The following is a 27116-nucleotide window of genomic DNA, read 5'->3' as shown; positions in this document are numbered from 1 at the left end:
TTATTCAAAATGAGCAAATTTTCACTATGAAATACTCCCATCTCTCATTTTATTACCTTTCTTTTCACTACCCCAAAGGGAAAAGGGGGAAAGGAAAATTTGTTATCATAGGAAAGACTGTATCCTAGTTCAATTCTATTTGTATCCTCCTGATGGCTTTGCTAGGACATGAATTGTTCATTTTTGAGGCCAGTGGGCAGCATTAAATCAAGGGCAGATGAAGCTAGAGGTTCAATTAATCCTTATAAAATGCAGTATTTGTATTTGATAAGTGTTGATTATTCACTTGTTATTTTTGGCCCACTTCGTTTCCTTTATCTTATATTGACCAAGGTCCTAATTACATTAGAAAATTTGAAGGTCTGAGTTTAGCTATGTAGGAAGTCCTTAGTTTTGTGGTTACCATTTTTGTTTTGTCACTTAAAAGTAATTATACCCAAGCTAAAGCTAATGCTTTGCTGACTTCCTTGGCATCTCATAAATCTAGTTAGTAGAGGAGAGAAGGTTAATCGAATTTTTAGCCTTAAATGCTCTGGCAAAAATTAAGACATTCCGATTGCTTGTGGGAAAATGACCCCTAGTCTAGTTAGTATCTGCAGAAGATTCAGTAGATCAGTACTTGTCCTTTCTGTTTCTTAGTTTTAAGACATTAGCCAGGGGTTCTGTTGAGTCTTTGACATCACCCTTCCATTGACTTCAGAGGGCATTATAAACCTAAAGTCAATAATCAATTAAACCCCCGATGTGTTCACATCCTTCTGAATTAAGTTTATGAGAGTTAGGCAGTGGTAAAAGTGTTGTCTACCTTTTCCCCTTTCTTTGAGTAGAAATATCCAGACCATTCCTTATGTGACTCCATAGGAACAATTGGAAGCTGATGCACTGATGATGTTATCAGGCCAATTTAATGTGTTTTAGAAAAGCTACTAAGAAGCTGGTTACTTAGCAGTCTTATAGTTGCACGTGTTGTTACATGTATATCTACGCACATGCTCCAGAAAAATAGCTTTTTCTCTACTGATATTAAAGCAATAACTCCTGACACTTCACTATACTCACTGAAAAGAAGATAAAAGACAATATATATTTCTATTATGACTCTCTATAGCTCAAGAGCAGATCTGTTTATTGTGGGTGAAAGGATAGTTCTATCTGCACAGGTCTTGGCAGACTTGTTCTGTCTCTGTCAGAATACATTCCACTAACCCCGTGGGAAGCAGAGGAGCAAATGGCTTTTTCTTCATAGGAATGGATGGTCCTGTAGTCCTTTTCAAGGCCAAATTTTTACTGACCTCAGAAGGATTTAATGTTACATGAGGATTCAGGGCCTGGGCCATGGTAATTATCAGCCTGGGGCTTTCCTTCCTGCAGCAAATACCTAAACAGGAGCAGATTGGGTGAGTATTTGTACAAACTAAGGGAGCCAGAGTAGGATACGAGGTACAAAAGTCTTATAAGTGATTATGATTCTAAACATCATTTAACCTGTTGTCATTTTAAAGGTCAGCAGCTGTGGACAGCTGGAGGATGCCCTCTCTAACAGCCTCCTTTCTGGTGTGTTTCTTTTCCTTTAGTCCAGTAATAATTGGATTACATCTACATGTCTTTCCTTTTGCTTCTACAGAAAAGGCTATAAAAATGAGTTATAAATCTGTTGATGCTCTTTGTTTTTAAAGGTGTATAAATACATAAAGTAGTCTTGGAGGAAAGCCAACAGACTAGAAAAATTGGATTAGACGGTGATGACAGATAAAAAAGCCCCATATTCTTTGTAAAGATTAGCTAAAGGAAATAAGTATGCCAAGGGTTTTGAACTGTTTGTTCTTCCAACTAGCCATAAGAACTTTGCCCTGGGCTCCATAAAATCTAAATAGCCTGCCTGTCTCCAAGTCTATCCCTGTCTTAAATACATTCTGTAGATCATGTGAAGCTTGTGTTAGGACCGGGGACCCAACAACCCTTGGATTCTACCCAAGGTTTAAGACAGTTTCCAGACTCTGAAGACTTTGGGTGAAGAAGGTCAATCTCAGGAGTTCTTATATGCCCTGTGTGAGCCAGCTAATTTTCTTGAATGAAATGGACTCATAAAAATTTGATCTCTGGGAAATCTTCAGAAAAAAGAAAAAGAAAGGAGGAAGACTAGATTGCATGTTCACTAGATCCATCATTCACGTTTTCACCTATGAGTGAAATCTTACAGCCATTCCCAAATGATACTCTGTTCTGTCTTCCTTTGCTTTGATAATATTGCCAGAGTAGAGTTGTCCTAAAAGTAGACTCTTCTGGAAGAAACAAAATAAGCATGTGCATTCACAAGTATAAATATCTGTTTATTAAAAATCCACTGGTTATTTCTTTAAGCGTAAGGTAAGAAAACATCATTTGAGCAGTTCACTTCTGATAGACCTTGGTTAATGTCGATTTTAGATCAAAGGAAAACTGCAAAATGCTTTTAGTGATGCTCTTAACTGTGTGTGAATGTGAACAAAGAGTTTTTGAATTGCTATGGCCCTCTAACGCTCTAGCCTCCTGGAAGTAATAGGCGCTTTGATCTTTCTGATACTCTAGTTTGTTACAAAATACTTGTGAATTACATGGACTATGTTAAATTACTCACAGCTGGGGTGCCAAGCAGGAGGGGAGTTTGGGGGAAAATGGATACATGCATATGTATGGCTGAGTCCCTTTGCTGTGTACCTGAAACTGTCACAACATTGTTACTCAGCTGTACTCCAATATAAAATAGTTTTTTTTTAAAAAAAGAAGGATGTCTCTAGATGCCTCCCTGAATAAAAAAGGAAGTTAAGGTTGAGAAAGCAGGTGGACGAGTGATAATTCTCAAATAAAGGTCTGGCACTTATTAGGTGCTCAATAAATATTTGTTGAATAAATCAGAAAACAAGATAGGCTTTATTATGTACCTTATCATCACTTAACAATCAGAAGTGGCATGGCTTGTGGAAGGATTTCTCTCTAAGATGATCAGTGTGCTTTGGACAATTTTAATTTTTTTCCAGTGGTAAAACTATAGCAGAATGATTAAATGCATGTACTTGAAGTCAGACTGCCTGGGTTTAAAACCTAGTTTCTCTTCGTATTAACTAAGTGACCCTGGGCCGGTCGCGTATGTTGTAGTTACCTATTGCTATGGAGCAACCTGCCATAACTTAGTAGCTTCAAACAACTATGTCATTAGATCTCAAAGTTTTATGGGTCAGAAATTTGGGCAGGGCTCAGCAAGGCATTTCTTCTGCCTCACATGGAATTGACTGAGGTCATTCAGTGGCTACTCTGGTCTAGAGGGTCTGGCTTCACGCATGCACCTGGTGCCTTGGTGGGTGAACTGGAAATACTGGACTCAGCTGGGTCCATGTCTCTCTCTGTGTCTCTAGGACTCCTTTCATAGAGGTTCAGGACCCCTGGAGAGTCTCCCAAGTCTCAGCTTCAGGGAATGATGTATAAACCTCATTTCTCAATGGGAGGAGTAGCAAGAATTTGCAACCAACCTAAATCTACCGCATTGTAAAATTGGAGGGAGGGAAATGTATTACTAGTCCTTATAAGATTGTTGTGAGGATAACTGAGTTAATAAAAGTAAAATGCTTACAAGAGGTATATCATGAAGAATATAATTAAATATATTTTAACCTTGTTATTATTATATTCTGTCCTCAACATTTGGTATGCAAGCCAGTACCCTGTCAAGCAAGGATCTAACTCAGAAAGTGGGGCTGCTTCTACTGACTGTAGTGTCCATAGTTCAGAGTGGGGCTAGGAGGTTTGGGGGGATAGGAACTTGAAGGAGGCTCTGAGTAGAATTTGGGGGCTGAAATTAGTCCTGGCAAATAAAACGTCTGTAAGATCTCCGGAATGGACATCTCACTACCAATCTTTAATTTTCTTTTCCATTTTTAAATCAACCAGGAGTGCTATGGGCCTTGGAGAGCATGTTCTGTTATGAAATAGGTCTATCCACATGTATTTCTGGTGTTACAGAAAGAGGAATCCAGGTTCCTCGCCATCATGGAGCTTACAGCGTAAAGTGGGCCAGAGGGCTTGACATTAGCTATCAGTATGAAATAGTGACTTACAAATGATGGTGCGTTGGGGGGTGAGGAGTGGTGTATGGGATGGCCTGGCTGGATCTTATGAATGAGGTGAGAAAAGAACTGCGACTTGGATACATGGTGCAAGGAACAAACCCCAGGTTGGCTGAATGTGCAAAGCTAAATTGACAAAGTCAGAGATGATTCCTAGAGAGATCGCCAAGTCCAGCTAGAACAGAGAGTGCATAGAGGGGGTTTGTGAGATACAAGAGATTCAGATTCTGAGAGTCTTGGCCTAAAATGACCCCAAACAGGAGAAGTCCGAGAGGGGAGAACTGGATCAGGTTCCCTGTGGGTCTTACTACCAGGGATGCCCCAGAGATTGTACAGGCACATCCATTGCATTACATCTGACCCCAGTGTTGGTGGGTTACTATCATGAGGCCAATAGGTCAGCTTCTAAAATGGAAAAGTTCAACTCAGGCTACACTCAAATTCCTTAGTCCTCACTCAGGATGGAAGGCAAAAGTGAGAAATAAGAGTCTTTTAGGTATAACTATCAGCCACCATGACCAAAGTGTTCTTGTGAGAGAGGAAAGGGCCAAAGGAAAATAGTTCCAAGAATAATGTGTATTCTCTTACCTTAGTGCTACAGACCAAGTTGTCAGTAAAGAAAGAACTCAGTGTGTTCTGTGTTCAGCAAATCACCATTTGGAATCATTTATAAGCTATTAGCAGAATACTGATCATGACCCACTTTTTCTGAACTGGGCATTGGTAGAGTCACCTTGACATTGGCCAGGCCTGTCTGGCACCAGAATATTACCAGAAAATCACAATGCTCAGCCTGGATTGGAACTACCTTAATAAACAGTAGAAATGAAAGACTTGAGAGCTTTGTGAGATTTCATGCTTACCTCAAACTCACAAATTTGGTGGGCAAATGTGAACCACTTTCAAAAACTATGGAAGGAAGCCACAGTTATTCAGGTTTTGTAACAATACCTCTATGGAAAGCCCTCCTTCTGGTCTGCTTTCAGTTTTAGGCTGGGGACAGTCAGAAGCACACTTCAGCCTTGATATTGATTACTGCAAAACAGAACAAAGCAAAACTTGTGACTCAAAAGTTGATCCTTCACACTGTCTGTCCTGGATGCAGTCCCAGTATGTTGAAGGAAAGAGAGAAATTTAGAATCAGAATTTCTGGGTTGGATGCCAGGTTCTTCCAGTCACTTAGCTGTGTCTCTCTGGGCATATTGATGAGACCCTCTAAACCTCAGTTCTATTATCTGTAAAATGGGCACAACAGTATCTTGACCATAGGTTTGTTGTGAGTAATAAATACAACCAGATGTGGAAAGAACTTAGGCCATGCCCTATCCCACAAGTCTGCAGTAAATGCTAGACATTTGGAAAACCACTTCAACCCGAGACTCTCCCAGGACTCACAGATCCTCACAGAGCTTAGCCTCCCTGTATGGCTGGATAAGCACAAGAACAATTTTGTCTACACACACACAAACCTATAATCACCCCGGTTTTCCTTTGAGGGTCCTAGATTGAATCACAGCCCTGAATTCATCAATTAGAAGGGATTTATGGAGTGGGAATTAGCTTAGCTGAGTGCTTATCACATGCAAAGTGTTCTGTTAGGGTGAAACATGTGAAATTGCCATTTTTGTAGATCAGAATGGTCAAATATCAGCAATTTCATATGGTTCAACAAATACATGACACACACATTTATAGGATGTTGTAATCCATGGCCTGTCGAGATTCTGGCTAGAACACTGAATTTTCTCAAGGTTCTTTGAATAATCAAACTGTCTTGGATTGGGATACAAGATTAATCTACTTTACTCCAAATACCATGCTATAACAGGAGGTAAGTTATGTTATACTTATCCCCCAAATTATCCCCTCTGGGGCCCTCCACCTTTTGCCTGCTGCCACCAGCTTGATAGAAGTGAGACCAGGAGTCCACACACTTTTCCATCCCTCACTTTTACCACCAAACAACAGAGCCTCTTGGGTAAGTTTATTTTAGGATCAGAGCTCAACTAATATTGATTAACGGCCTTCTGTAATGTGTGGCTCCAGGGCTCGTTCCTTTCCTGCCAAACTTCATAACTGGGGGAGGCACTGAAGATTTGTCAGTCTAATTAGACTTTAGCTGCCAGCCAAGGAATATCTTCTGTTTCCTCCTTACCCTCGCACAGGTACTTTCTTTTCCCCTCCCAGAGAATAATTGGGGGGAAGGAAATTGGACTCTAATTTACTCATTACCTGGTAGAACTCTCCCGTGACATTTTCTCTCCAGAATGGCATAGTTCTAATGGGAAAAAAAAAGGAACTTGATGGGTTTACCTACCTCTTAAAGACTTATGTGTTGGCAGTACACATAGATCAGCACTTCCCAAAGCTGGAAAAAGTCCCTTAAAGGATCTCTGAGAAGGTCCTCATCACATACAGGCAGAAGTCTGCGAGATGCTAGGAGAGGTTGAAGAGATGCCCTTCTAATTAGGCTGTAATATTTATAGGGTAGAATTTCCCACCAGAATTGCTAATAAAGCACTGGATCTTTTTTTTTTCCCCCAACATCTTTATTGGAGTATAATTGCTTCACAATGGTGCGTTAGTTTCTGCTTTATAACAAAGTGAATCAGCTATACATATACATATATCCCCATATCCCCTCCCTCTTGTGTCTCCTTCCCACCCTCCCTATCCGCCCCCTCTAGGTAGACAGAACGAACTGAGCTGATCTCCCTGTGCTATGCGGCTGCTTCCCACTAGCTATCTGTTTTACATTTGGTAGTGTATATATGTCAATGCTATTCTCTCACTTTGTCACAGCTTACCTTTCCCCCTCCCCGTGTCCTCAAGTCCATTCTCTGTGTCTGCATCTTGATTCATGTCCTGCCCCTAGGTTCATGAGAACCATTTTTTTTTTTTTAGATTCCATATATATGAAAGCACTGGATCTTATTTTGAGCCATCTGAACAGCTGAGAGGGAAGTGCAGTCAGCTCTTGGCTACTCACCGTGGAGGTCCCCAAATATTTCTAAAGCTCCAGGTGGTTTTTCCAATCACCTAACAGTCTACCTGGCCTAGTGTAAAGCCTGAATCCTTTCCGTGCGGTGTATGGGTCTCGCACTTGCTCTCTCTCTGACCATGTTTCTTATCACCTTGTTCCAGGTACACAGGTCTTCTTGATCTTCCTTGAACTTAGAGCCAGGATAAGGGAGGGGCGAGTGAGGGTTGTACAGTTGCAGAGTTGGATCTTGTCTCTATTTAAAATGTTGATTTTTTTGCTTCTCACAGATTTTGTTTTGCATTGATGTTGACTTTAAAATATTGCAATAAGGTATTCTTTATCTTGATGACTGAGTTTGGGGCCATTCTTTTAAACATTACACAGTAGATGAGCGCCCCCTCATTAGTCCCAGCCCTGCTCGAGCACCCCAAGCACATCTGTGGCTTTTCACTTACCGTTTCCTCTGCCTGATGCAGCTCTTTCCAGCTATTGCACGACTCACTCCCTTACTCTATCCAGATTTTTGCCCATATGGCACCTTCCAGAGTGGCCCTCCTTGACCATCCCCTGTAAAATAGCACTCTCTGTCACCTTCAGCTTCGTTGTCTCTCAGAGCACTTCTCTCTCCCTGATGTTATATCACATATTTATTTTGTTGTTTCTATTTAGTGAAATGGGAGCCCTAGGATGGCAAGATGTTTGTTTCATGCACTGTCAGAGCACTGAGTAAACCCTCAGTCAGTATTGCCTGAAACAAAAGAATGGCCAACAGTCCGCCAGCACCTTCTCAGGGAGTACACTTGCCTTGTAATACAGATTGACCCTCACTTCCAAGCACTGTCCCTCCCCTGCTCCCCTCCCCCACCCCGTAGAAGCCTGCTCTCTGGTGAGTTATCTGCAGTGGTTTGTTGTGGGTTTTTTTTTTTTCTTTTTTTACTTTTTCTTTTGGCTGTGCTTCATGGCTTGCAGGATTGAACCCATGCCCTGGGCAGTGAAAGTGCGAAGTCCTAACCACTGGACCACCAAGGAATTCCCTCCACAGTGGTTTTGCTGCTCTGGACTCCTTGCCTTAAGAATAAGGAGTCCAGAGATATCTGCTTATATCTGCTGTGCAAGGCTGTTCTTCTTGACTTCTGGTCTTAAATTCTCTTTCCTTAGAACTTATTTGTCATCCTAATAGCAAAAGCAGCTTCTAGCACTTAGAGTTTTCAAAGCACTTTTGGAAATAGTGTAATATCACCACTTTCCCTCTCCAATTTCTTCATCATATTCCTTTCCCAAATTATTTAATTCTTAATTAAATAATTAATTAATTCTTAATTCTCCTGAAACCTACCTTTAAATATAGGCAAATAAAAATTATTTTAATGCACCACTGCTTCTATCCTATTCTATTGGTATGGATAGAAAATTAACTTGGGGCTCATTTACCTGGTTGTGCATGTGTAAGTGGATTGGTGGGAGTCTCCTATCTGCTTTAAGTTCCCTTTTTTGTTTTTCTCTAATGGCTGAGTATGTTGCAGGAACCCATTCATTCCTGGTCATGACCGTATGATTTATCTGGCTCCATAGTTCATGACCTTTTGAAAAGAAGATTTTGGAAGACATTATGGGAAGCCACTAGATTGAGAGAAGGAATAATGTCTATGTAGTTCCTCACTCAACATTCAGGGCCTGGCACGGTGCTGGCCACAAAGTGGGGCTCGATCAATGTTTGTTGAAGAAAAGAAAACTGCATTAAGTGAATGAATGCTTATCTGCAGAGGGAAGAAGCAGAGGAGGGAGCAGTGTTACTCAAGACAGCCGTGTGAGGCTTCCCTGTTGGCGCAGTGGTTGGGAGTCCGCCTGCTGATGCAGGGGATGCGGGTTCGTGCCCCGGTCCGGGAAGATCCCACATGCCGCGGAGCGGCTGGGCCCGTGAGCTTAATGGCCGCTGGGCCTGCGCGTCCGGAGCCTGTGCTCCGCAACGGGAGAGGCCACAATAGTGAGAGGCCCACGTACCGCAAAAACAAAACAAAACAAAACAAAAAAAGACAGCCGTGTGGAAGCAGCGTGTTATGAAGCAAAGAGAGCACAGAAACGAGGGTCAGAAGACTTCATTTGTAGATAACATGGTTAAAACCATGACTCGAGGTGGACCTTCATTTGTCAGCTGTGGGATTTTGGTTAAGTTGCTTCTTGGAGCTTAGTGTCACCACCGAAATATGAAGATTATAACATCAACTCCATGGATAGGTTACAATAATGTAAGTCAAGGGCTTAAATTGGTGCAACTCGATAAAAGATTGTTGTTGTTGTTATTTTAAATGGGATTCCGATCCAAGTCTCTAGCATCTAAATTTTGTTTTTTATTCTTTAATTAACCATTTGGCCTATGACATGGCAATTAGCTTCCTTGGGTCTCCACTCTTTCCTCATCTAACAAATATAAGGGTAGATTCACACCGTCTCCAATTTCTTCATTTTTCTAACAGTAGCTAACATGGTGTCTTGCACATACAGTGACAGTTGAGTGGATGGATAAATGAATTAGAGGATGGAAGGGGAAGAAAAGCTGAAGAGAGGAAAGGAGAGAGCAAGCAAAAATACTCTGTAATCGTGTTGCTGTAAGAATATCTGTCCATTTCATGGATTGGATGGCTAAGGTTGAGAGAAGTGAATAAAATATCTTTAATCTAATTAAAATTATAATACAAGTAACGATTTATTTATTATTATTATTATTTTTGTTTTGTTTTTTGCGGTACGTGGGCCTCTCACTGTTGTGGCTTCTCCCATTGCGGAGCACAGGCTCCGGACGCGCAGGCTCAGCGGCCATGGCTCACGGGCCCAGCCGCTCCACGGCATGTGGGATCCTCCCGGACTGGGGCACGAACCCGCGTCCCCTGCATCGGCAGGTGGACTCTCAACCACTGCGCCACCAGGGAAGCCCGCGATTTATTTTTTTATCCCCCCTCTTTGCTGAAAGCTTTCAGAAGGAGTTCCACAATGACCGCCCCTATGTGGAAGATGAAGTAGTTAATAAATGTCTCTTGAGTTGTCAAAAGAATCAATGATTCCAGTTTAAGCTAAGGTCCAAGAAATTTCTTTTTTTCTGAAAATGCATCTCTTTCTTTCTATTTATATATGACAGGGAAATGACTTTAAGCAGCAGTCATTGCTAGCCAGGCTTCAAGATGGATATTTCCATTCTGCCTTTAACAAGGCAGTAGGAGGGATGGGATGTGCTTTCATACCTTTCTGGTGCATGTTTGAATGATTGTAAAAATTAGAAACACACTGAGGCTGTTATGACAGCCCTGCCTTTTGAAACCTAATTAATGCCTTGGGTTGTCTAGAGGGTTAGTTCTGTTAGCTAAATGGAGAATGTAAAGTTCTCCTTGGTTTTTTTCATCAAACAGGGATGAGATGTCTGGGGGAGATAAATGCACAGCATATCTGTGGTGGCTAGCAGTCACTGAGAGAATTACTTGATGGAAATTTGTACATAATGTACATGTACATAATGTGGCTTCTGTCTCTCATTTGATCTGATTGTGTGTGTGTGTGTGTGTGTGTGTGTGTGTGAGAGAGAGAGAGAGAGAGAGAGAGAGAGGGAGAGGGAGAGAGAGAGAGAGGAGAGACAGAGAGACAGAGAGAGGATGCTCACATGTGTTTGCATGTATTAGCTAGAACTGTGCTTCCAAAACTGTTAGTGTATACACATCACCTGGGCGATCTGAATAGAGCGCAGATTCTCAGTCAGTTCTGGGTGGGGCTAAGATCACACATTTCTAACTAATTCCCGGATAATGTCAGGCTGCAATATGTGGATCTCGCTTTCTGGAGCAAGGATCTAGTAGATATTTATAGTTCCTCGCTGAGTAGTGTAGCACCAGTTTACCTCTCTCTTCTAAACGGTCTCCCCAAAATTAATTCAAGGCTCTTCAAAACAGGAAATCTTGTTAACCCAAAGCATTAGGTAAGTGAAAGAACTGATACCCAGCCGAGGATTAACAAAGAAAAATTTATCCCATCAGACAGTCCTGCTCCTGGTTCCCCTGGCCCCCTCCTCCTGTCCCGTCCTCTGCTACATACCCCCGAGGCAGATGGGGAAAAAAAAGTAGGTAGAATTTAACTTGTCACAGTATTTATCCCCCTTTCTGAGTGGTGACTTCCAATGAAAGCAGAAGGACTTGAATGATTTTAATCCACGGTAACAATGGGAAACCAGTCCTGACCATCTTGAACGGTATAAATATATAAAATGACAGATTTTTCTCCTCTGCCTCCAGACGCCCTCCTCCCAGATACTGAGAGAGACACATATTCATGCACCCACAACTCACACTATAATGCACAATGAAATTTCACCCAGCCTTTATCTCATAGCTGCTGTGCTGATGATTAATGCCCCACCAGCTGGGAAGCTATTCCACTGAAGAAAGACAAGGAGAGGGGAAGACACATGAAATATATCTCCGAGGCCATTTCTCATTATTATTATTATTATCATTATTAGTTCCTTACTGCCGTATCTATCCTGTTAGAGAATGCTTGATCTGTTGGCAAGGGGGAGGGGATGACATTTGAAAGCGGATTTCACCGGGGAGAAATGAGCAAGGACAAAGATAGAAATAGACACTTTTTACTAAAGAGAACTGACCTGAATCGGGTATTATGGTTGTTGTCATTTATTTCTGATTTTGTTTGTTTATTCTATTATTTTTGTTGTTTTCGTTTTAAAGCCAAATATAATAGATGCCTCCATCTGTGTCTTCTGTTTTCTCCCCCCCACCAGGCATTTATTTTTGCATGTGTTCTTTTGTCTTTATTGAGTCTCCGTCTGCAAGAATCAATATGATATAACGTATGCAAATGTTATTCCTGACCACTTATGCAAAAGGCTGGACAGAATAATTTCATTGCTTTGCAACTCCCATAATATAGTCGCTTCCATATCCTGGTTGATTTCAAGTTTCTGAAAAAGCTACTTTTTGAAAAATAATTCTGTGTATGTATTGTATAAACCACAGCATGTGATTCTGTCCTGTTTCTCATTCAAAGAAAGGGTGATTGCTAAGTAATTTCTGGCTCTGTCATTTAGGAGGACTACACAGCAGTGGTCCTTGTTGGGAAAATGGTACCATAATAAAAGCACTATTACAACACATGTGTCTACTGATAAAATGGCAGATTCATTAACCGAGACAGAGTACTATAATCTGATTTAGAAAATGCTGTCTTTCCAAAGTTGAGTTTATGGAATTTATAACTGTGGTGCCCACATGTTAACTTCAGTTTTAGTCAGATCTGTAGACAATTAACAAATATTTTCGTGAATTGAGTGCTTAGTGTGGGCCACACACCATTCTAGGCATTTGAGCTATAGAAATATACAAAACAGACCAAAAAAAAAAACACCCTCTTTCCTTATGGGGCATATATTCTATGACACAAATATTGGGCACCCCATGAGTGCCAGGCTTTGGAGAAACAAAGAATGAAATAAATATACCTCTGCCTAAAAGGAACACACAATCTGGGAGGGCTCTTAAATATTTTCTCAGTCTGAGCAGACTCATTTTTATGTCAGTTTTCTACAGAAACTGTAGCACGCTGATCTGCTATTATACTTGCAGAGGCAGCAATCATCTCTGTTTATACAGGTCAACTCAATAGAAGAATAACAAAGAATAAGGTCTTTAATTTCTACTCCCCCAAAACAAGTTTCAAATGTAAACAGTGTCTTTTTTGACTAACAAAGATGGCAACAATAAGCCATGTTAAAATAAAGTTATTGCATCTGAAACGTATTTTAGTCTCAGGGACTAAGTTTACAATAATTGTTGCAAGTATTTTGTTTATTAGTTTGAGATTATAGTTTCATAGAATGTTTATACTCAAAGAGTCTCAGGGATTGTCTAATTATTGAGCCCCATCCAACTAGTGGAGCTTTAGAGATGGGCCAACCTAGTTCCATCGGTCAAAGTTGTCTGTCCAGGGGCAAACTGCTTGCCCACCTTTTGTAATTTAAACAATAAGCATTGGGAATTCCCTGGCAGTCCAGTGGTTAGGACTCAGCGCTTTCACTGCCAGGGCCCAAGTTCCATCCCTGGTCGGGGAACTAAGATCCCGCAAGCCACACAGTGAGGCCAAAAAGTAAATAAATAAAATAAAATAAACAATAAGCATATATTAATTTGATGTTTTAATTTAATTTTTATCTAAATAATGCATCTACATAGCTTAAAACTTCACATAGCACACAAATTCCCATCATCCCAGAGCAGAGGCATCATTACTTCAGCTGCTAAGAGTGCTAGCTGCTGTATTTTTAATAGGTATATATGCATTTTTAATAGGTATATATTATACCCAAACTTACTATCAATGCAAAATTTCAGTGAGAATTATTCTACTGCCAACTCTTTCTGTATACTGAGACAAAGCTTTCCTTAGGGACCTCTATTTTTTTCTCTTTTCCCTAATACTTATTCTCTAGCCATCTCAGAGAGCATATGAATTAAATAATACACATAAGTGCTTTCACTAGTTTGCATCCAAAAATGAGCATAGCTCAGTCTCTGGCTTCACACCAGATGCTTATACTTCTGAGAGGGGCAAGGATTAGAATAGTCAAGTTGGAATATTTATGCTATGAAACGTCAGACAGTGTATTTGCATGCCGTTGAGTTCCATCATACAGTGTATGGTGATGAAGTCTGTTCACTGAGCTCTCAGCTTCTTGCAGCTTTATCCTTGTAATATATTTATTGCCTTTCCTTTACACGTGCTAGTTGATGTAGCTGCTGTAGAAAAAGAATTACTGTACATATTCCCTGCAACTCAAGAGGAATAATACGTTCTAAGAGCACAGATGGGCTCCACTAAAAAAGAAAAATCAGTGGATTAATGTTGGATATATATGGCTATAGATACTGGAAATAGGATTTGATTAAGTAATTACACCGAGTATGAGCCAAAGGTTACAGCTATTGGAGGAGAGATGATTGGAGGCCAATGTGAGAAAATCATGAATAGGAGGTTTCAGGGGAGATTTTAAGTGGGATGATGAGGGTGATCCCAAGGCTGTTTCTCTAGGGACTCATTTCTACCAACATTGCTAACCAGAAAACAAAGATTACTGGAGGCTCTGAAGTAGATCAAAATATTTGAAGAAGAAAGGAGATAAATAGCAAAATCCACTTCCAAAGCCATACTGAGAGCACCATACAACCATACAAAGAGCATCTATAAAGTGTTCTTTGGACTCTAATAGCTGCCGGACAATTCATTGTTTTTCAATTTGGGGGATTTGGGGTAAATGTTTAGACAACTTATTTTTGTTATGTTGCACTCAGCAATATGCATAATAATAACTAGAGGTAAATATAAATCACATAAAACAGTGCCAATCAAGTCATTGATAAGAGGGAAATTAAGGTGTGTTTGTTTCCTCTCTCCCCCTCATGTTCAGTAAATTCTACGTTCTTCTGGGTTTTTTCCTCATCATATTAGGTATTTTTGTAAGAGAGTTTTCTTCTTTCTTCTGTTGTAAACACTTTTCTCATCTCAGCATCCTTTTTAAATTCAAGAGACATTTTCCTTTGCAATGTACAATGAAAGGCGATTATGTTAGAAAATATCAGAGATGGCTTTGTCATGTCTGGCGCTGTTAAATCATGTTGTGTCCTGAAGAGCTCGGTAAATGAGGCCAAGGGAATGATTTGACAATTGAACAAGGCCTCAGTCAGATCTCCCAGCTTCCCCAAAACTCCCTGAGGAGAGAGAGACTCAGGTGGTGGGTGGAAGTATTTTTCCTTTAAAGGATTATAGAGATTCTGGCGAACCTTATTTTGGGTTTTGCTTGCAAGGCAGAGCCAGCATTTGCAAAGGGGGTCTTTGTAATCTTTTTTTTTTTTTTTTTCAGCATTTAATTTGAATTCAAGATGGTGTTAGGGAATTAAAAGAGGAAGATTAATTGCTCAATAGTTAGTGGCTACTGCCTACTGCATGGAAGGATCTTGATGGAGATAGGAGGGTGAATAAGACAGATATATGCTACCTGTCACAGAGTTTGCATCATGGGAAGAAAGCATAAGACAAACTACTTTCACAAGTAATTCTTTAATCGCATTGTGAATTCAATGGAGAACAAGCTGCTAAGAAAGCAGAAAGAGATTTGAGCTAACGTTCTGATCTGGGAAGATTTTCTTGAGGACACAGTGTAGGAGCTGCACTGTTCAGGATGAGAAGTTAGGTAAGCAAAAGAGGAGGACAAGGAAAAGTGTTCTAAACCAAGATAACAGCCTGTGCTAAGGCCTTGCTGTAGGAAGCATACTGTATCATGTTTCTCAGTCTTTGGTCTACAGTTGCGTTCCAAAGTCTGGAAATATACCAGATTTGACCATGTTAAGTGGCCAGTTAATGCCCACACTTGAAGGGCCCCCAGAAGGCCACTCATAAGATACCCAACGGGATGAAGCATCATCCCATTACTATGGCAGAGTGATGTGGGACTGGTTTGAATGAGTTTCCAAAGCTGGATTGAATGGCATGGCCATGCTGAATGGGCTCAACGGTCCCCTGTTCTGAACCCTCTAGATTACTGGATCCATGGTATGCCAAAGGCACAGTCCTCCTCAGTGAAAATCAGAGATACAAATAATTTAGGGCAAAGCCTCACAGACATATATGTAAGGATTGAGAGAAATGCATGAATTCACTGTGTTTATCACAATTTTGCACAATACATTGAACTATGTTTGCTAATGAGTGACCATACCCATTGAACAGGCCATATAATTGTCAGGAATGTCCTGACACAGAACCTGTCATGTATTGTAATATCAAGAAACCATTTAGGGGCTTCCCTGGTGGCGCAGTGGTTGAGAGTCCGCCTGCCAATGCAGGGGACGCGGGTTCATGCCCCGGTCCGGGAGGGTCCCACATGCCGCAGAGCAGCTGGGTCCGTGAGCCATGGCCACTGAGCCTGTGCTCCGCAGCAGGAGAGGCCACAACAGTGAGAGGCCCGCGTACCACAAAAAAAAAAAAAAAAAAAAAAAAAAAAGAAACCATTTAGTATGTATATGTATCTAGGTTTCCAGACTTTATAGCCATCCTGTATTTCACTCGCTTGTTTCTTTAATAGATCACTAGTTACCAGAAATCAGTTATTTGAAAACGTCTAACTCTTCTTCCTATTTTCTCATGCTTTGCCTTAATTTTCTTTTTTGCTTGGTGGAAACTGTGGAGTTCAGTGAAAGTTTTCCTGCAGTCTGATTACCCTCTCTATTTAATTTCATAATAAAAAGTCTGAACCAGAAGCTGGAGATAATGTGCCCGATTCAATTCGTATATGTCAATTTCTTTTTAATTGTAATTCTTCTCCCGAGTTCTTCCCACTCTGACTGCCTAGGCCCAGCTGAGGCTTGGTGATTATAGGACATCATGCCTACGCTGTCAATTACGCTTCCTGCTTTAGGATTAAATTCATTTATTATCTTTGTTCTGATTATTAGTAATAATAGCAGGCATCTCTACCCAAACCTGAGTGAATAATAGTTTTCACGGTCCTTGCCTCCAAATTTAGCGTGTTTTAGTTTTTTTACCCAGATGATTCCTTCCTTCTTTAATGGCATGGAGCGTTCAGTTTCCTGTGTTGCATTTAAATTCTATTTTAGATCATTCAAAAGACAAGGTTTTCTTAGAAGATTCTTCGTGGTGTGGAGTGATGGCATATTATTTCCCTGGGTGTAGGTTTCACCAACTAGTGGATGTCAGTGGAGTCTTCTCTTGGTAACAGGACTAGTGCTTTGAAGAAGTATTTGAACTGGCAAAGGATGTCTATTAGCTATCCAGTCTTTTTCTTAGCAAGGCCCCCGGTTCTCATCCTCAGAAGCACGCATGGCTTTGACTCCTGTGCTGACTCCAGAAAGAGCACTTACCTTTCTCCCTTTTTGATGGAAGTGTCCACACCACTGTCACTAACAGAACAGCAGCATGGCCCAGCCAACTTAAAAATAGTATTGGCCCTTCAGCTACATGTTAGTTCTTTCAGACTTCTTTCCCAGACTCAAATATCAATATGTCTTCTGAGCTTAAAACTACATTTGTAGTAACATCGCCCAGACAGCTTCAGGAAAAGAGATCAGCGAGAGACTTGGTGGAGAGTGCAGGCTTTTATTTTATTATTCTGCACTTTATCTTTTGGCAAGTCAGAAGAAAGCAATGCAGTTTAATTAGTAGTAGGGAAAATGTTTGTGCTTTAAATTGTAAGTGTGTCTCAGTGACACTGCTCCTGCAAATATTGCTCCATGGACTTTCTGGAAGAATAATTTTGATGGCTCACTACCAGGTTTAAGGTGCCCAGGCTACTGTACTACCCTTTCTTATCTTGGTTTTGTTTTCTCATGATGGCTCATTGATACAATTTCCTAATCCTCCTTACCTTGGAATCATAGCCTCTTAAAACAATTAGACCTTTGCCTCTAAAATGAAGGGTGTGTCTCAGAATTCCAAAGAGTGGACCATCCTTCAAGGTCTCCAGCCTCACAGCTCGCTCATTCAACAAACATGAGTGGAGAAGGCTGGGTAGTTACTAACATGGACCAAGCACTTTTCTGGGCCCTGGCAAGAACCAAACAGATCATTGTAGTTGTGATACTCGTTCTTATGGAACATACATTCTAGGGGCAAGGGTGGAGACTGCCAATAAATAAATCCGTGAGAGGATATAGTATGTGCTGACAACTGCCCTCAAGAAAATAAAGCAGGGAGATGTCACAGGGTGAGTGGTGGATGAGTATTTTAAAGACAGTCTCTCCAAGGAGGGAACATTTAAGCTGAGACTTCAATGACAAGCATGTAAAATCTGGGGGAAGAACATTTGTGGCAGAGGAAATGGTTAGTGTGAAGGCTGTAGGTTGAAACATGCTGAGGGAGTTTGAAAGAAGGTAATGCAGCTGGAGCAAGAGGAGATCTGGTATGAGGTGAGGTCTGAGGGGTGAACAGGAGCTCAGTGATTCAGGGCCCCTTAGGACATGGAAAAGAGATGGGATTTTACTAAAGTTCAATGTCAAACTATTAGAATCTCCTAAGCAGTGGAGTGACATGATGTGATGAGTGCTTTTTAAAGATCACTCAGGCTGCCATGTTAGAAAAGATTGTGAAGAGTGAGAGGTGAGTCATAGATACTTGTTATGTTACTGTTGCATCAGTTCAGGTAAGAGATGATAGTGGCTTTACTAGGATAGCAACTAGACCCTCCCGACACAACAACCTGGCTTGATGGCCTCGTGCTGTGTCTTTGCATTGCTCTGAACTGCTAGCTCTCTGAAATCTTAAACCCTACTATCTCAGTTCTCATACTTAAATCCAGTTGTTTTCCTGCTTCATCAAGTTTTCATTAATCTATAAATTGCGTTTCATTATGGCCCTCAACTCCCTTCTTCCTCTGTTGTATTCATTCTAGATCATTGCAAATGGTTTCTACCCTCTACCCAACTGGAAGGGTGCCTTCAACCTGCTTTAGAAGCCTTTCCTGTTCTTGCTCAGCAGCCCCCTTGCCTCGAACTTTTGATTAGCATCCTTTCAACCTCCCAACTCAGTTCCCTTCTTCACCGCTGCACTACTGAGTTTCAAATGCTACTTTCTTTTGGAAGAAAATGTTCATCAGTCATGAGTGTCTTCAAATTCCTCTCCCTCTAAGTTTACGAGCTTCTGTGCTCACCTTAGGAGAAGCCCTTCATCCCTCTATTCAAAATCTTGTTCTCATGATCCTTCCACCCTAGACTCTTCCCAAGCATTTTGACATCATTCATTGCCTTCATTTTCCTGTGGTGCCACTAATATAATCTCTTCAGCCTATGAATATACCCAGGGCTTTTCCTTCTTAAAAGCAAAATCAAAACAACAACCTGCTTCCTACCCCTTCCATCAGCTACCTACTGTCCCCCCATGAGGACACTCTCTTTCCTTTATACTCAAATTTCATGAGTATTATACTCTCAACGATTTTCCTTTCTAAACAAGTTATACATATTTATTGCAGAGAAAAATCACAGTTAAACAAATTCCAGCTATGATCTCACCCTTCATGTAGAATCATACGTACAAGGCCCTACAGGTTCCCACCCCTGTCTTTCTTTATTTCCTCATCTACGAATATTTCTCACATGTACCCAACATTCTAGTCACACCCTGATATAATTTTTAAAATGTTGTTCTTTCCACCTGGGAACATATAACATGCACAAGAGCATGCTTCTTCATCTATAATATAAAGATAATAAAAATATCAACATTTCCATGGGGCTATTGAAGAGAAAATGCATTCATATATTTCATATTCTTAGACTAGTGCCTGGTACATAGTAAGTACTCAGTAAATGTTAGCTATTATTATCATTACAATAAATCCCCTACATACGAACAAGTTCCATGCCAAGAGCGTGTTTGTAAGTCCAGTTTGTTTGTAAGTCCAACAAAGTTAGCCTAGGTACCCAACTAACACAATCGGCTATAGAGTACTGTACTGTAATAGGTTTATAATACTTTTCACACAAATAATACATAAAAAACAAACAAAAAATAAAGAAAACCTTTTTAATCTTACAGTACAGTACCTTGGAAAGTACAGTAGTACAGTACAACAGCTGGCAAAGAGGGGTTGGCGTTGAGTGAACAGGCAAGAAGAGTTACTGACTAAGGAGGGAGAGAAGGGGGGAGATGGTAAAGCTGAAGGATCGTCAGCAACAGGAGACGGAGGGCAGGCTGCAGTTGCACTCACGCCTGAAGTTGATGGAACGTGTGTTCGAATCTTTGAAAGTTCACAACTTGAAGGTTCGTATGTAGGGGACTTGTTTTATTGGTTTAGCTCTTTTACCCACTCGCTCTGCCTGGAAAAGTAATAACCCCTCAAGGCTCAGTTCAAATATTTCCTGCTTGGTAAGTTACCTAACTTCTCTGCCACCATGTCTCACTCTGCTGAGCTCAGGTTGGTGTCCTTTTCTCAGTGCCTCCACAAGTGCAGTGAACTTCTGTGCATATTTTATTTTATTATTTTTTTTTATTTTTTTTATTTTTTTGCGGTATGCAGGCCTCTCACTGTTGTGGCCTCTCCCGTTGCGGAGCACAGGCTCCGGACGCGCAGGCCCAGGGGCCATGGCTCACGGGCTTAGCTGCTCCGCGGCATGTGGGATCTTCCCGGACCAGGGCACGAACCCGTGTCTCCTGCATCGGCAGGCGGATTCTCAACCACTGCGCCACCAGGGAAGCCCTGTGCATATTTTATACCTCTTCACATTTCTCAGACAGGAAGACTGAGGTAGGGCATTTAAGGACCTTAGTCACATTTCAAGCCAAACAGTGGTCGGGCTCTCTGTTTAACACCAGAGCCTCTAGAGGACCCATCTGTGCTGCTGTGTGAGTCCATAATGACTTCGCAGTTAGGGTCCTAGTCCATTTCCAAGCATTCCTTCTCATTGAGGTACTTCAAGCAGATATGCATATGCCTAAAGATAAAGAAAATTAAACCCATTATATTCTTCTCAGCATTATCAGAGCATTTCAACCAACTAGAGAGAAATTCTTCAGAATGGTGATCGCTTTGTGTGTATGTGTGTGTGTGTGTGTGTGTGTGTGTGTGTGTGTGTGTATACCATGGGAAATTTCTGTCTGTAGAGAATCAGAGAATTACATTTAAATAAATGGTAAAAGTTGGGAGCTTTCGTTTGAAGTTCTGTTTTGGACAGTGTATGTAGATAGAGAAAACTTAGGAGTTAAGATACTGAGTGAGTTTCACTCTGTATGTTTCTATATCTATGATAGTGAAGGCCATAAAAAGCAGTATTTATCTCTATATGTGTTCTATACCAATGTAATCTATCTCTCTAATTAGACAGTCAATTATTTTTAAAGAGCTGCAAATAAACCCTATAAGAATGTCATAAATGCATTCCATTTAGAAACATCTTGCAGATAAATTTTATTTTTATTCTTCGTACATCCTCCTGCAGCCTTAGAAGAACAACAAAAAAATCTTACTACTCAACTAATTCCAGAAACTGATCGTTACTGCCTAGTAGTATGTTAATCATGCTTATCATTCCTTCTCTTTCGACATCATTATGCTTTGGGATAGAAAAGGTGGGTGGTGTGTGAGTCTCCGTGGAGAAATGAACAGTTGGAGTAGACAGGCTTCTCAAGAGATATAATTTTATTTTCATGCAAAATTTCCCAAGTAAAAAGGGACTTTAAAATGGTGAAAATGTGTGATGTATAAGCAGAACTATTAACAAGAGCACCGTATCTTTTGCTTCCATAGGATCTTTCAAGATGTAGACAAATTGGAGGTAGACCAGGTAGAGGCAAGAGGATTGATTAGGGGAATTGAAGGAAAGACTTATGAAGGTTTACAGGAGATGAATATGTATAGTTTGGTTAAACGACAAGTCAGAGGAAATGACATTACGGACTATAGATATTTGTAATTGGCTGGCCACAAGGAGAGCAAGGGATTACTTAAGTAATGGAATGAAATCAGGGAAGGAAAATTATAAATTCAACATCTGGATTCTTTTCTTGACTGTGAGAATTAAAAGATTATAAAAGAGCTATCCCAGAACCTACTGCTCAGATTACAGCAAGAGACAAAGAGACAGGGTAGGGTAGCATGAAGTTGCTAATAGTTTACTCGATTCTGAGCAACTTGTTGCCAGGAAGCACTTCTTACTCATTTTTAATGCCTAGGATTTAACACATTATAAGAAATCCATAGAGAGGTAAATCATGCTCAGCTCAATGAGAATAGAAAGGTCATTGGAGTTAGACATTGAAGATTTTATGACATCTCCACTGGTTTATTATTGTAGAACCTTAAGCAAGTTACTTAACCTTGCCAAGGCTCATCCATAAAATGGGTATTAATAGCCACCTAACAGGACTGATGTGAGGTTTACACAAGTCATCTTGAAATCTCCTTTTACCTATTTAGTAACAACTAAGTCCACCTCTCCTCTCCATCATCACTGCCATTGTCTTGTTTACCTTAGTAGTTTCATAACTGGTTTCCTGGACACCAGTCTTGCCCATCTTCATTAGTTTACACAATGCAGTCAGGGTGACTTTTTGCAGTGTATATCTGCCAAAGCCATCTCCTAACTTAAAACCTCCAAAGGATCCCATTGCCTTCAGGATAAAAATCTGATCTTCTTAGGACAGCATACTTCACGCTAGCATCTGCTTCCTTTCTAGTTCCAACTCATGTTACCCCACTCCTCTCACATAACGCTCTAGCCATGCTGACTTGCTTGTCAGCATGAATTCCCAAATGAACTTTCCTTTTTTATACCATGAACATGCTGGTCTCTCTGTTGAGAACCCAATCTCTCATTCTTTTTCTTCTGGCTAGCTCATATCCTTCCCAAAACACCCAGCCCAGATTTTACCTCTTTTGGAATATCTTACCTGGGATCCAGGTACCTTTCTCTTGTGTTTCCATAGTAATGGAGCTTATCACTATCCTACTATTAATTCTACTATATTGTAATTGTCTTTTCATATCTGCCTCTCTTAATACACCTTAGGCTTCATTTGGGCAAGGACATAGATTAGTGCATGCCGCTTGGCAGGCATTCAACATTTTTTAAAATAAAAGAACAATGTATGGATGGATGGATGGATGGGTAGAATGTAACAAAATACCCGGGATATACCAGATCATCACTTAATATCATTTCTCTTCTCTTGAAGTATTGAAAGGAAGGAATGCACTTGGCTGTCTCTGGTAACCATGTCCTTGAATGAGTTTTATTCAGAGTTGTTTCTGTGTATTATACCATCCACCCATGTCCACCACGTTGGGAAGATACTGCAATCTTGGAGGAACAGCAGGAAACTGGGAGACCTGGGATATATATGAGCACATATCAGAGAGAAATATATTCAACATAGTAGCCTTGAGGTAACACTTGAAGATATCCGACCTTTATAGGTAAATATGGATCTTCATTTTTACAACTGGATGCTTTGTGAATTCTGGGAGCCTGATTGAAGAGAGATGGAAATGAGGACAAAAGGACTATAATGGGAGTATAAGGAGGAAGGAGGAAGAGAGAGACCAAAAACAAACTGTTCCTTTTACACTTGCCATCTCCCTCTCTGGAGCTTGCCCACAGGCCAACTGCTTAACCTTGAGACACATGACCAGCCCCTCTTGTCTAGAGTTGGCCCTAATTGTTGGGTGCATTGTAGCATCTCAGATGATCAATCGCTCATGCCAAGAGCAGAATGTTAAGACTAATGAAATTCAAATCCACTCCATTAATAACCTGGGCAGGATTCTCATTCCTCCTTCCTCTTTGTTCTCTCCTTTGCCAAGTCTCCATTCTCACTCTTTTGTGTATGTGTGTTTAAAGGAGACAAATGAAATTTCAGACGCAGCAGTGAATCGCCACCTGAAAGCACACCCCAGGGTCCCCGTGTCCCTTTGCAGCACTGTGATAAATTGCCATCTTTAGAATTCATTGTTACCTTTTCAGGAAGTTTTTACTCATTTCTGTCTCTTGACTGGTTCACCAGTGAACCTCTGAGACAGAGAACCACACTTTCCTTTCCCCTATCAGGAGCTTGCCACACGAAGCAAGAACACCAATTAGTAGAGCTGACAGGGCGAGTGGTGCCTCGATGCTGGTCTCTGGCATACGAATTTAGTGCAGACCAGGCCCTCTCGGTTGCCTTTTAACAGACTTAACTCGCTTCTACTTTCTTTTGGCTCCGAGTTCAGATTTCTATGAAATTGTACTCCAAGCTAGATCTCCCAGGCTCAGGGAAGGAGGAATAGTCTTTTAGTAAAGCACTTTTCTCTACTTTGTCAGATGGCTGCCATGTTCAAGAGTTAAAAGTGATTAAAAAAAAAAAAAAAAAAAGGAGTTAAAAGTGATCTACTTCTCCCACACCTCTTTACAAATGTCACTTAGCCTGCTCAGGTTTACATAGGGAGCACTGACACACACATGTAACCCAGTCCTTACCCCATCCTCAGAGATAAGTTGGCTAAAACAGTCTGCTTGAAAGATGGCTCTGAAGGGCCCATTGTTGAGAATGAACTTGGGCCCTGATTGTACTATATTTTTATTGATAACCTCTCTCTAAGCCACAGAGATCCAGAAAGTTTACAATATACTCTTTATAGCTAGTATCTCTCTTATGGCTGTAAATGTAATATATTTAGTGGTTCTCAATCAGGGATGATTTATGACCACCCCATTCCCACCCCAAGAGGACTTTTGGCAATGTCTGAAAACATTTTGAGTTGTCACAATTGGGGAAAGGCGAGTGTTTGGAGGTGCTCCTGGTACGTTATAAGCAGAGACCACAGATGCTGCTACCCATCCTGTAATGTACGTTAACTCTAAAATACGTAAGTCAAGGAAATCTCAGTATCCTGCCTGGTATACTATATATACCAAATGTAAAATAGATAGCTAGTGGGAAGCAGCCACATAACACAGCTCGGTGCTTTGTGACCACCTAGAGGGGTGGGATAGGGAGGGTGGGAGGGAGGGAGACGCAAGAGGGAAGAGATATGGGAACATACGTATATGTATAACTGATTCACTTTGTTGCAAAGCAGAAACTAACACACCATTGTAAAACAGTTATACTCCAATAAAGATGTTAAACACACACACACACACACACACACACACACACAAAAGTATAAGGTATGACTTCTATTCTCCAAGCATTGGGGAGAAAAACAATCCACATTTATTTTTGAGCTCTGGCTATATGCAAAGCTCTATGGTAACTGCAAAACAATGGCATGTCAGTGTCCTCAAGGGATTTACGGTCTACTGGAAAAACTTAAAATCTAGTAAGAAACTGACACAGATATACCCACATTGAGTGACTTGAGAAATGCTTAAATTCAGTACTGAACTTAATAATAGAGTGAAGACTAGAAAGGTTTCAAGAAGATTTAATGGAGAAAGGGGAATGTGACCAGAGTCTTGAGGTGACTAGACGAGGAAGCAGAGAGGTCGGGCTGGTTGTGATGTGTGTGGAAGAGTGGAGCGCGTGGGGGGCCTGGGGCGAGGAAGTGAAGCCCAGTTGCCTGCACTCATTGCCACGCCTTCCCAAAGCCCATTGCAGAAGTTGCACGCCTGTTTGGAAGATCAGAGAGGACATATCTCTCTGGTTTTCCAGTCTTTGCAGGACTGTTTCTTAGAATAACTATTTTTGGTCTTGAAAAATAGGTAAGCATAAGATGTGGGCCAAGAAATTCAGAACTCCAGAATGACTTTTAGACTGACACGTCTGACAATTTCCATTTTGCAAAACAGGTCAAGGCAAAAATGACAAGTGGGCTCAGAACATGGTCTTTGGTGTTCCCTTTGTTTCAGATTGGCAGAAGCAGGATTCTCTGCGTTTCTTAAGGAAACTTCAGTGTGTGACTTGCTCCCTTCTCTTAGTCAAGCTCATCCTTCACCATTCTTCTTTACCGTCAGCTCAGAGGGGAGTGTGGCTTTACAGAAGGACTAGGATTGGCAGTGGAGACTTGAATGCCATGTCTTACTCTCCACTAACTAGCTGAGTGACATTGGGCAAAACTGCCATGTAGAGGTTGGGTTGGACTAGGTCATGTCCAGTTCTAACCCTATGCACTGATTCCCCCATTGACTTCCCTGTTCCATTCAAAGAGGTTAGAGAAAGTGTGGCCTATCCCAGCCCCATTTTGTGATCTTTCAGTGAGATGTTGAAATAAGCAATGTCAGCAGCCTTATGTTCTCACTAATGGTCTGGTATGCCTTATGAATAAACAACACCAGTTTTTTGTTACTGGATCTCATTCGCAACATATGTATAGAGTCATAACTCTACAGTGTTTCTTTTTTCTTTTTTTTAAATAGATCTTTATTGGAGTATGATTGCTTCACAATGCTGTGTTAGTTTTCAGTTTCTGTTGCACAACCGAGCGAATCAGCCATATGTATATACATGTCCCCATATCCCCTCCCTCTTGAGCCTCCCTCCCACCCTCCCTATCCCACCCCTCTAGGTCATTGCAAAGCACCAAGCTGATCTCCTTCTACAGTGTTTCTTGACAGAGATGCTGGAAGGGGAAAAATGACAGTGCAGTTGTTTTCTAACATCTGGGTGCACTTTTTGCACATGGGTATGCCCTGAGGAGAATCGTTCCAAGGCAGGAAGCTAATCTGATTCATATTTCTACCTAGAGGCACTTCAAGAAACTGTCAGATGCTTCCCACAGTAACAAATTTGAGTCCCAGGGAGCTTACGGAAGTACAGTTCAGATACATTTTGGAGGGAATTCCTACTATCTTTCCAAGGAAAAGACTCCTGCAATATATATATATATATATATATATATATATATATATATATATTTGTTAATCTCTTATTTGTATTGGCAGCATAGAAACCAGAGACTGAGGCTGTATTTTTCTGTTCCTCTTGTTGTCTAATTTGTTTATTTGAAAAAGCACATTTTAACAAAAGTCATTCATGTGAACTTAGAGACTTAGATGTAGGATTTGCTTAAAGAATTTGCTTTAAAATGTCTCTGTCTGACTCAGTTTCTGCAGTTTAGTGACAGGTGCCTTAGAAGAACTGATGCTGAAAGCTCAGCTTCTGTGCAGTAGTGCCGAATCGAATCTTGGAGACAGAATTTCAGGTAAAGTAGAAAAGAATAGCTTTACTGCTTTTCCAGGCAAAGGGGGACACAGTGGCTTTGTGCCCTGAAAAACTTTTCATCCCGATCTGGGAGGATTTGATGAGCAGTTTTATAGCAATGGTTCAAGTGTGGGGTTGCTAATAAGGATCACAATGAGTGCAGGGCCTGCATTCCTTTAATCTGGCCTCAGCGGTTCTCCTGATCTTCTCTGAAGAATGCTTCATCAAGTAGTTAACATCTTCCATTTGTTGGGAGTTTGAGTTCTGCAGAAGAGCTCAAAGATATCCTTTTGTGTATCCGTTGAGGCAGAACCAGGATCCTGTCCCCAAGGCTGCATTATTGTTTCTTGACT

At 40.9% G+C, this 27116-nt stretch overlaps 1 protein-coding gene across 33 annotated transcripts in view; it reads left to right on the top strand.

Annotated features, from left to right (window-relative positions):
- NRXN3 (neurexin 3) overlaps positions 1-27116 on the top strand; it is a 1710573-nt gene that overhangs the window by 1559080 nt on the left and 124377 nt on the right. The gene's annotated exons all lie outside the window — the stretch shown is intronic.

Source organism: Kogia breviceps, chromosome 3 (genome assembly GCF_026419965.1).
Source record: "Kogia breviceps isolate mKogBre1 chromosome 3, mKogBre1 haplotype 1, whole genome shotgun sequence".
Taxonomy (NCBI): domain Eukaryota; kingdom Metazoa; phylum Chordata; class Mammalia; order Artiodactyla; family Physeteridae; genus Kogia; species Kogia breviceps.
This window is presented reverse-complemented; position numbering and strand designations above follow the sequence as displayed.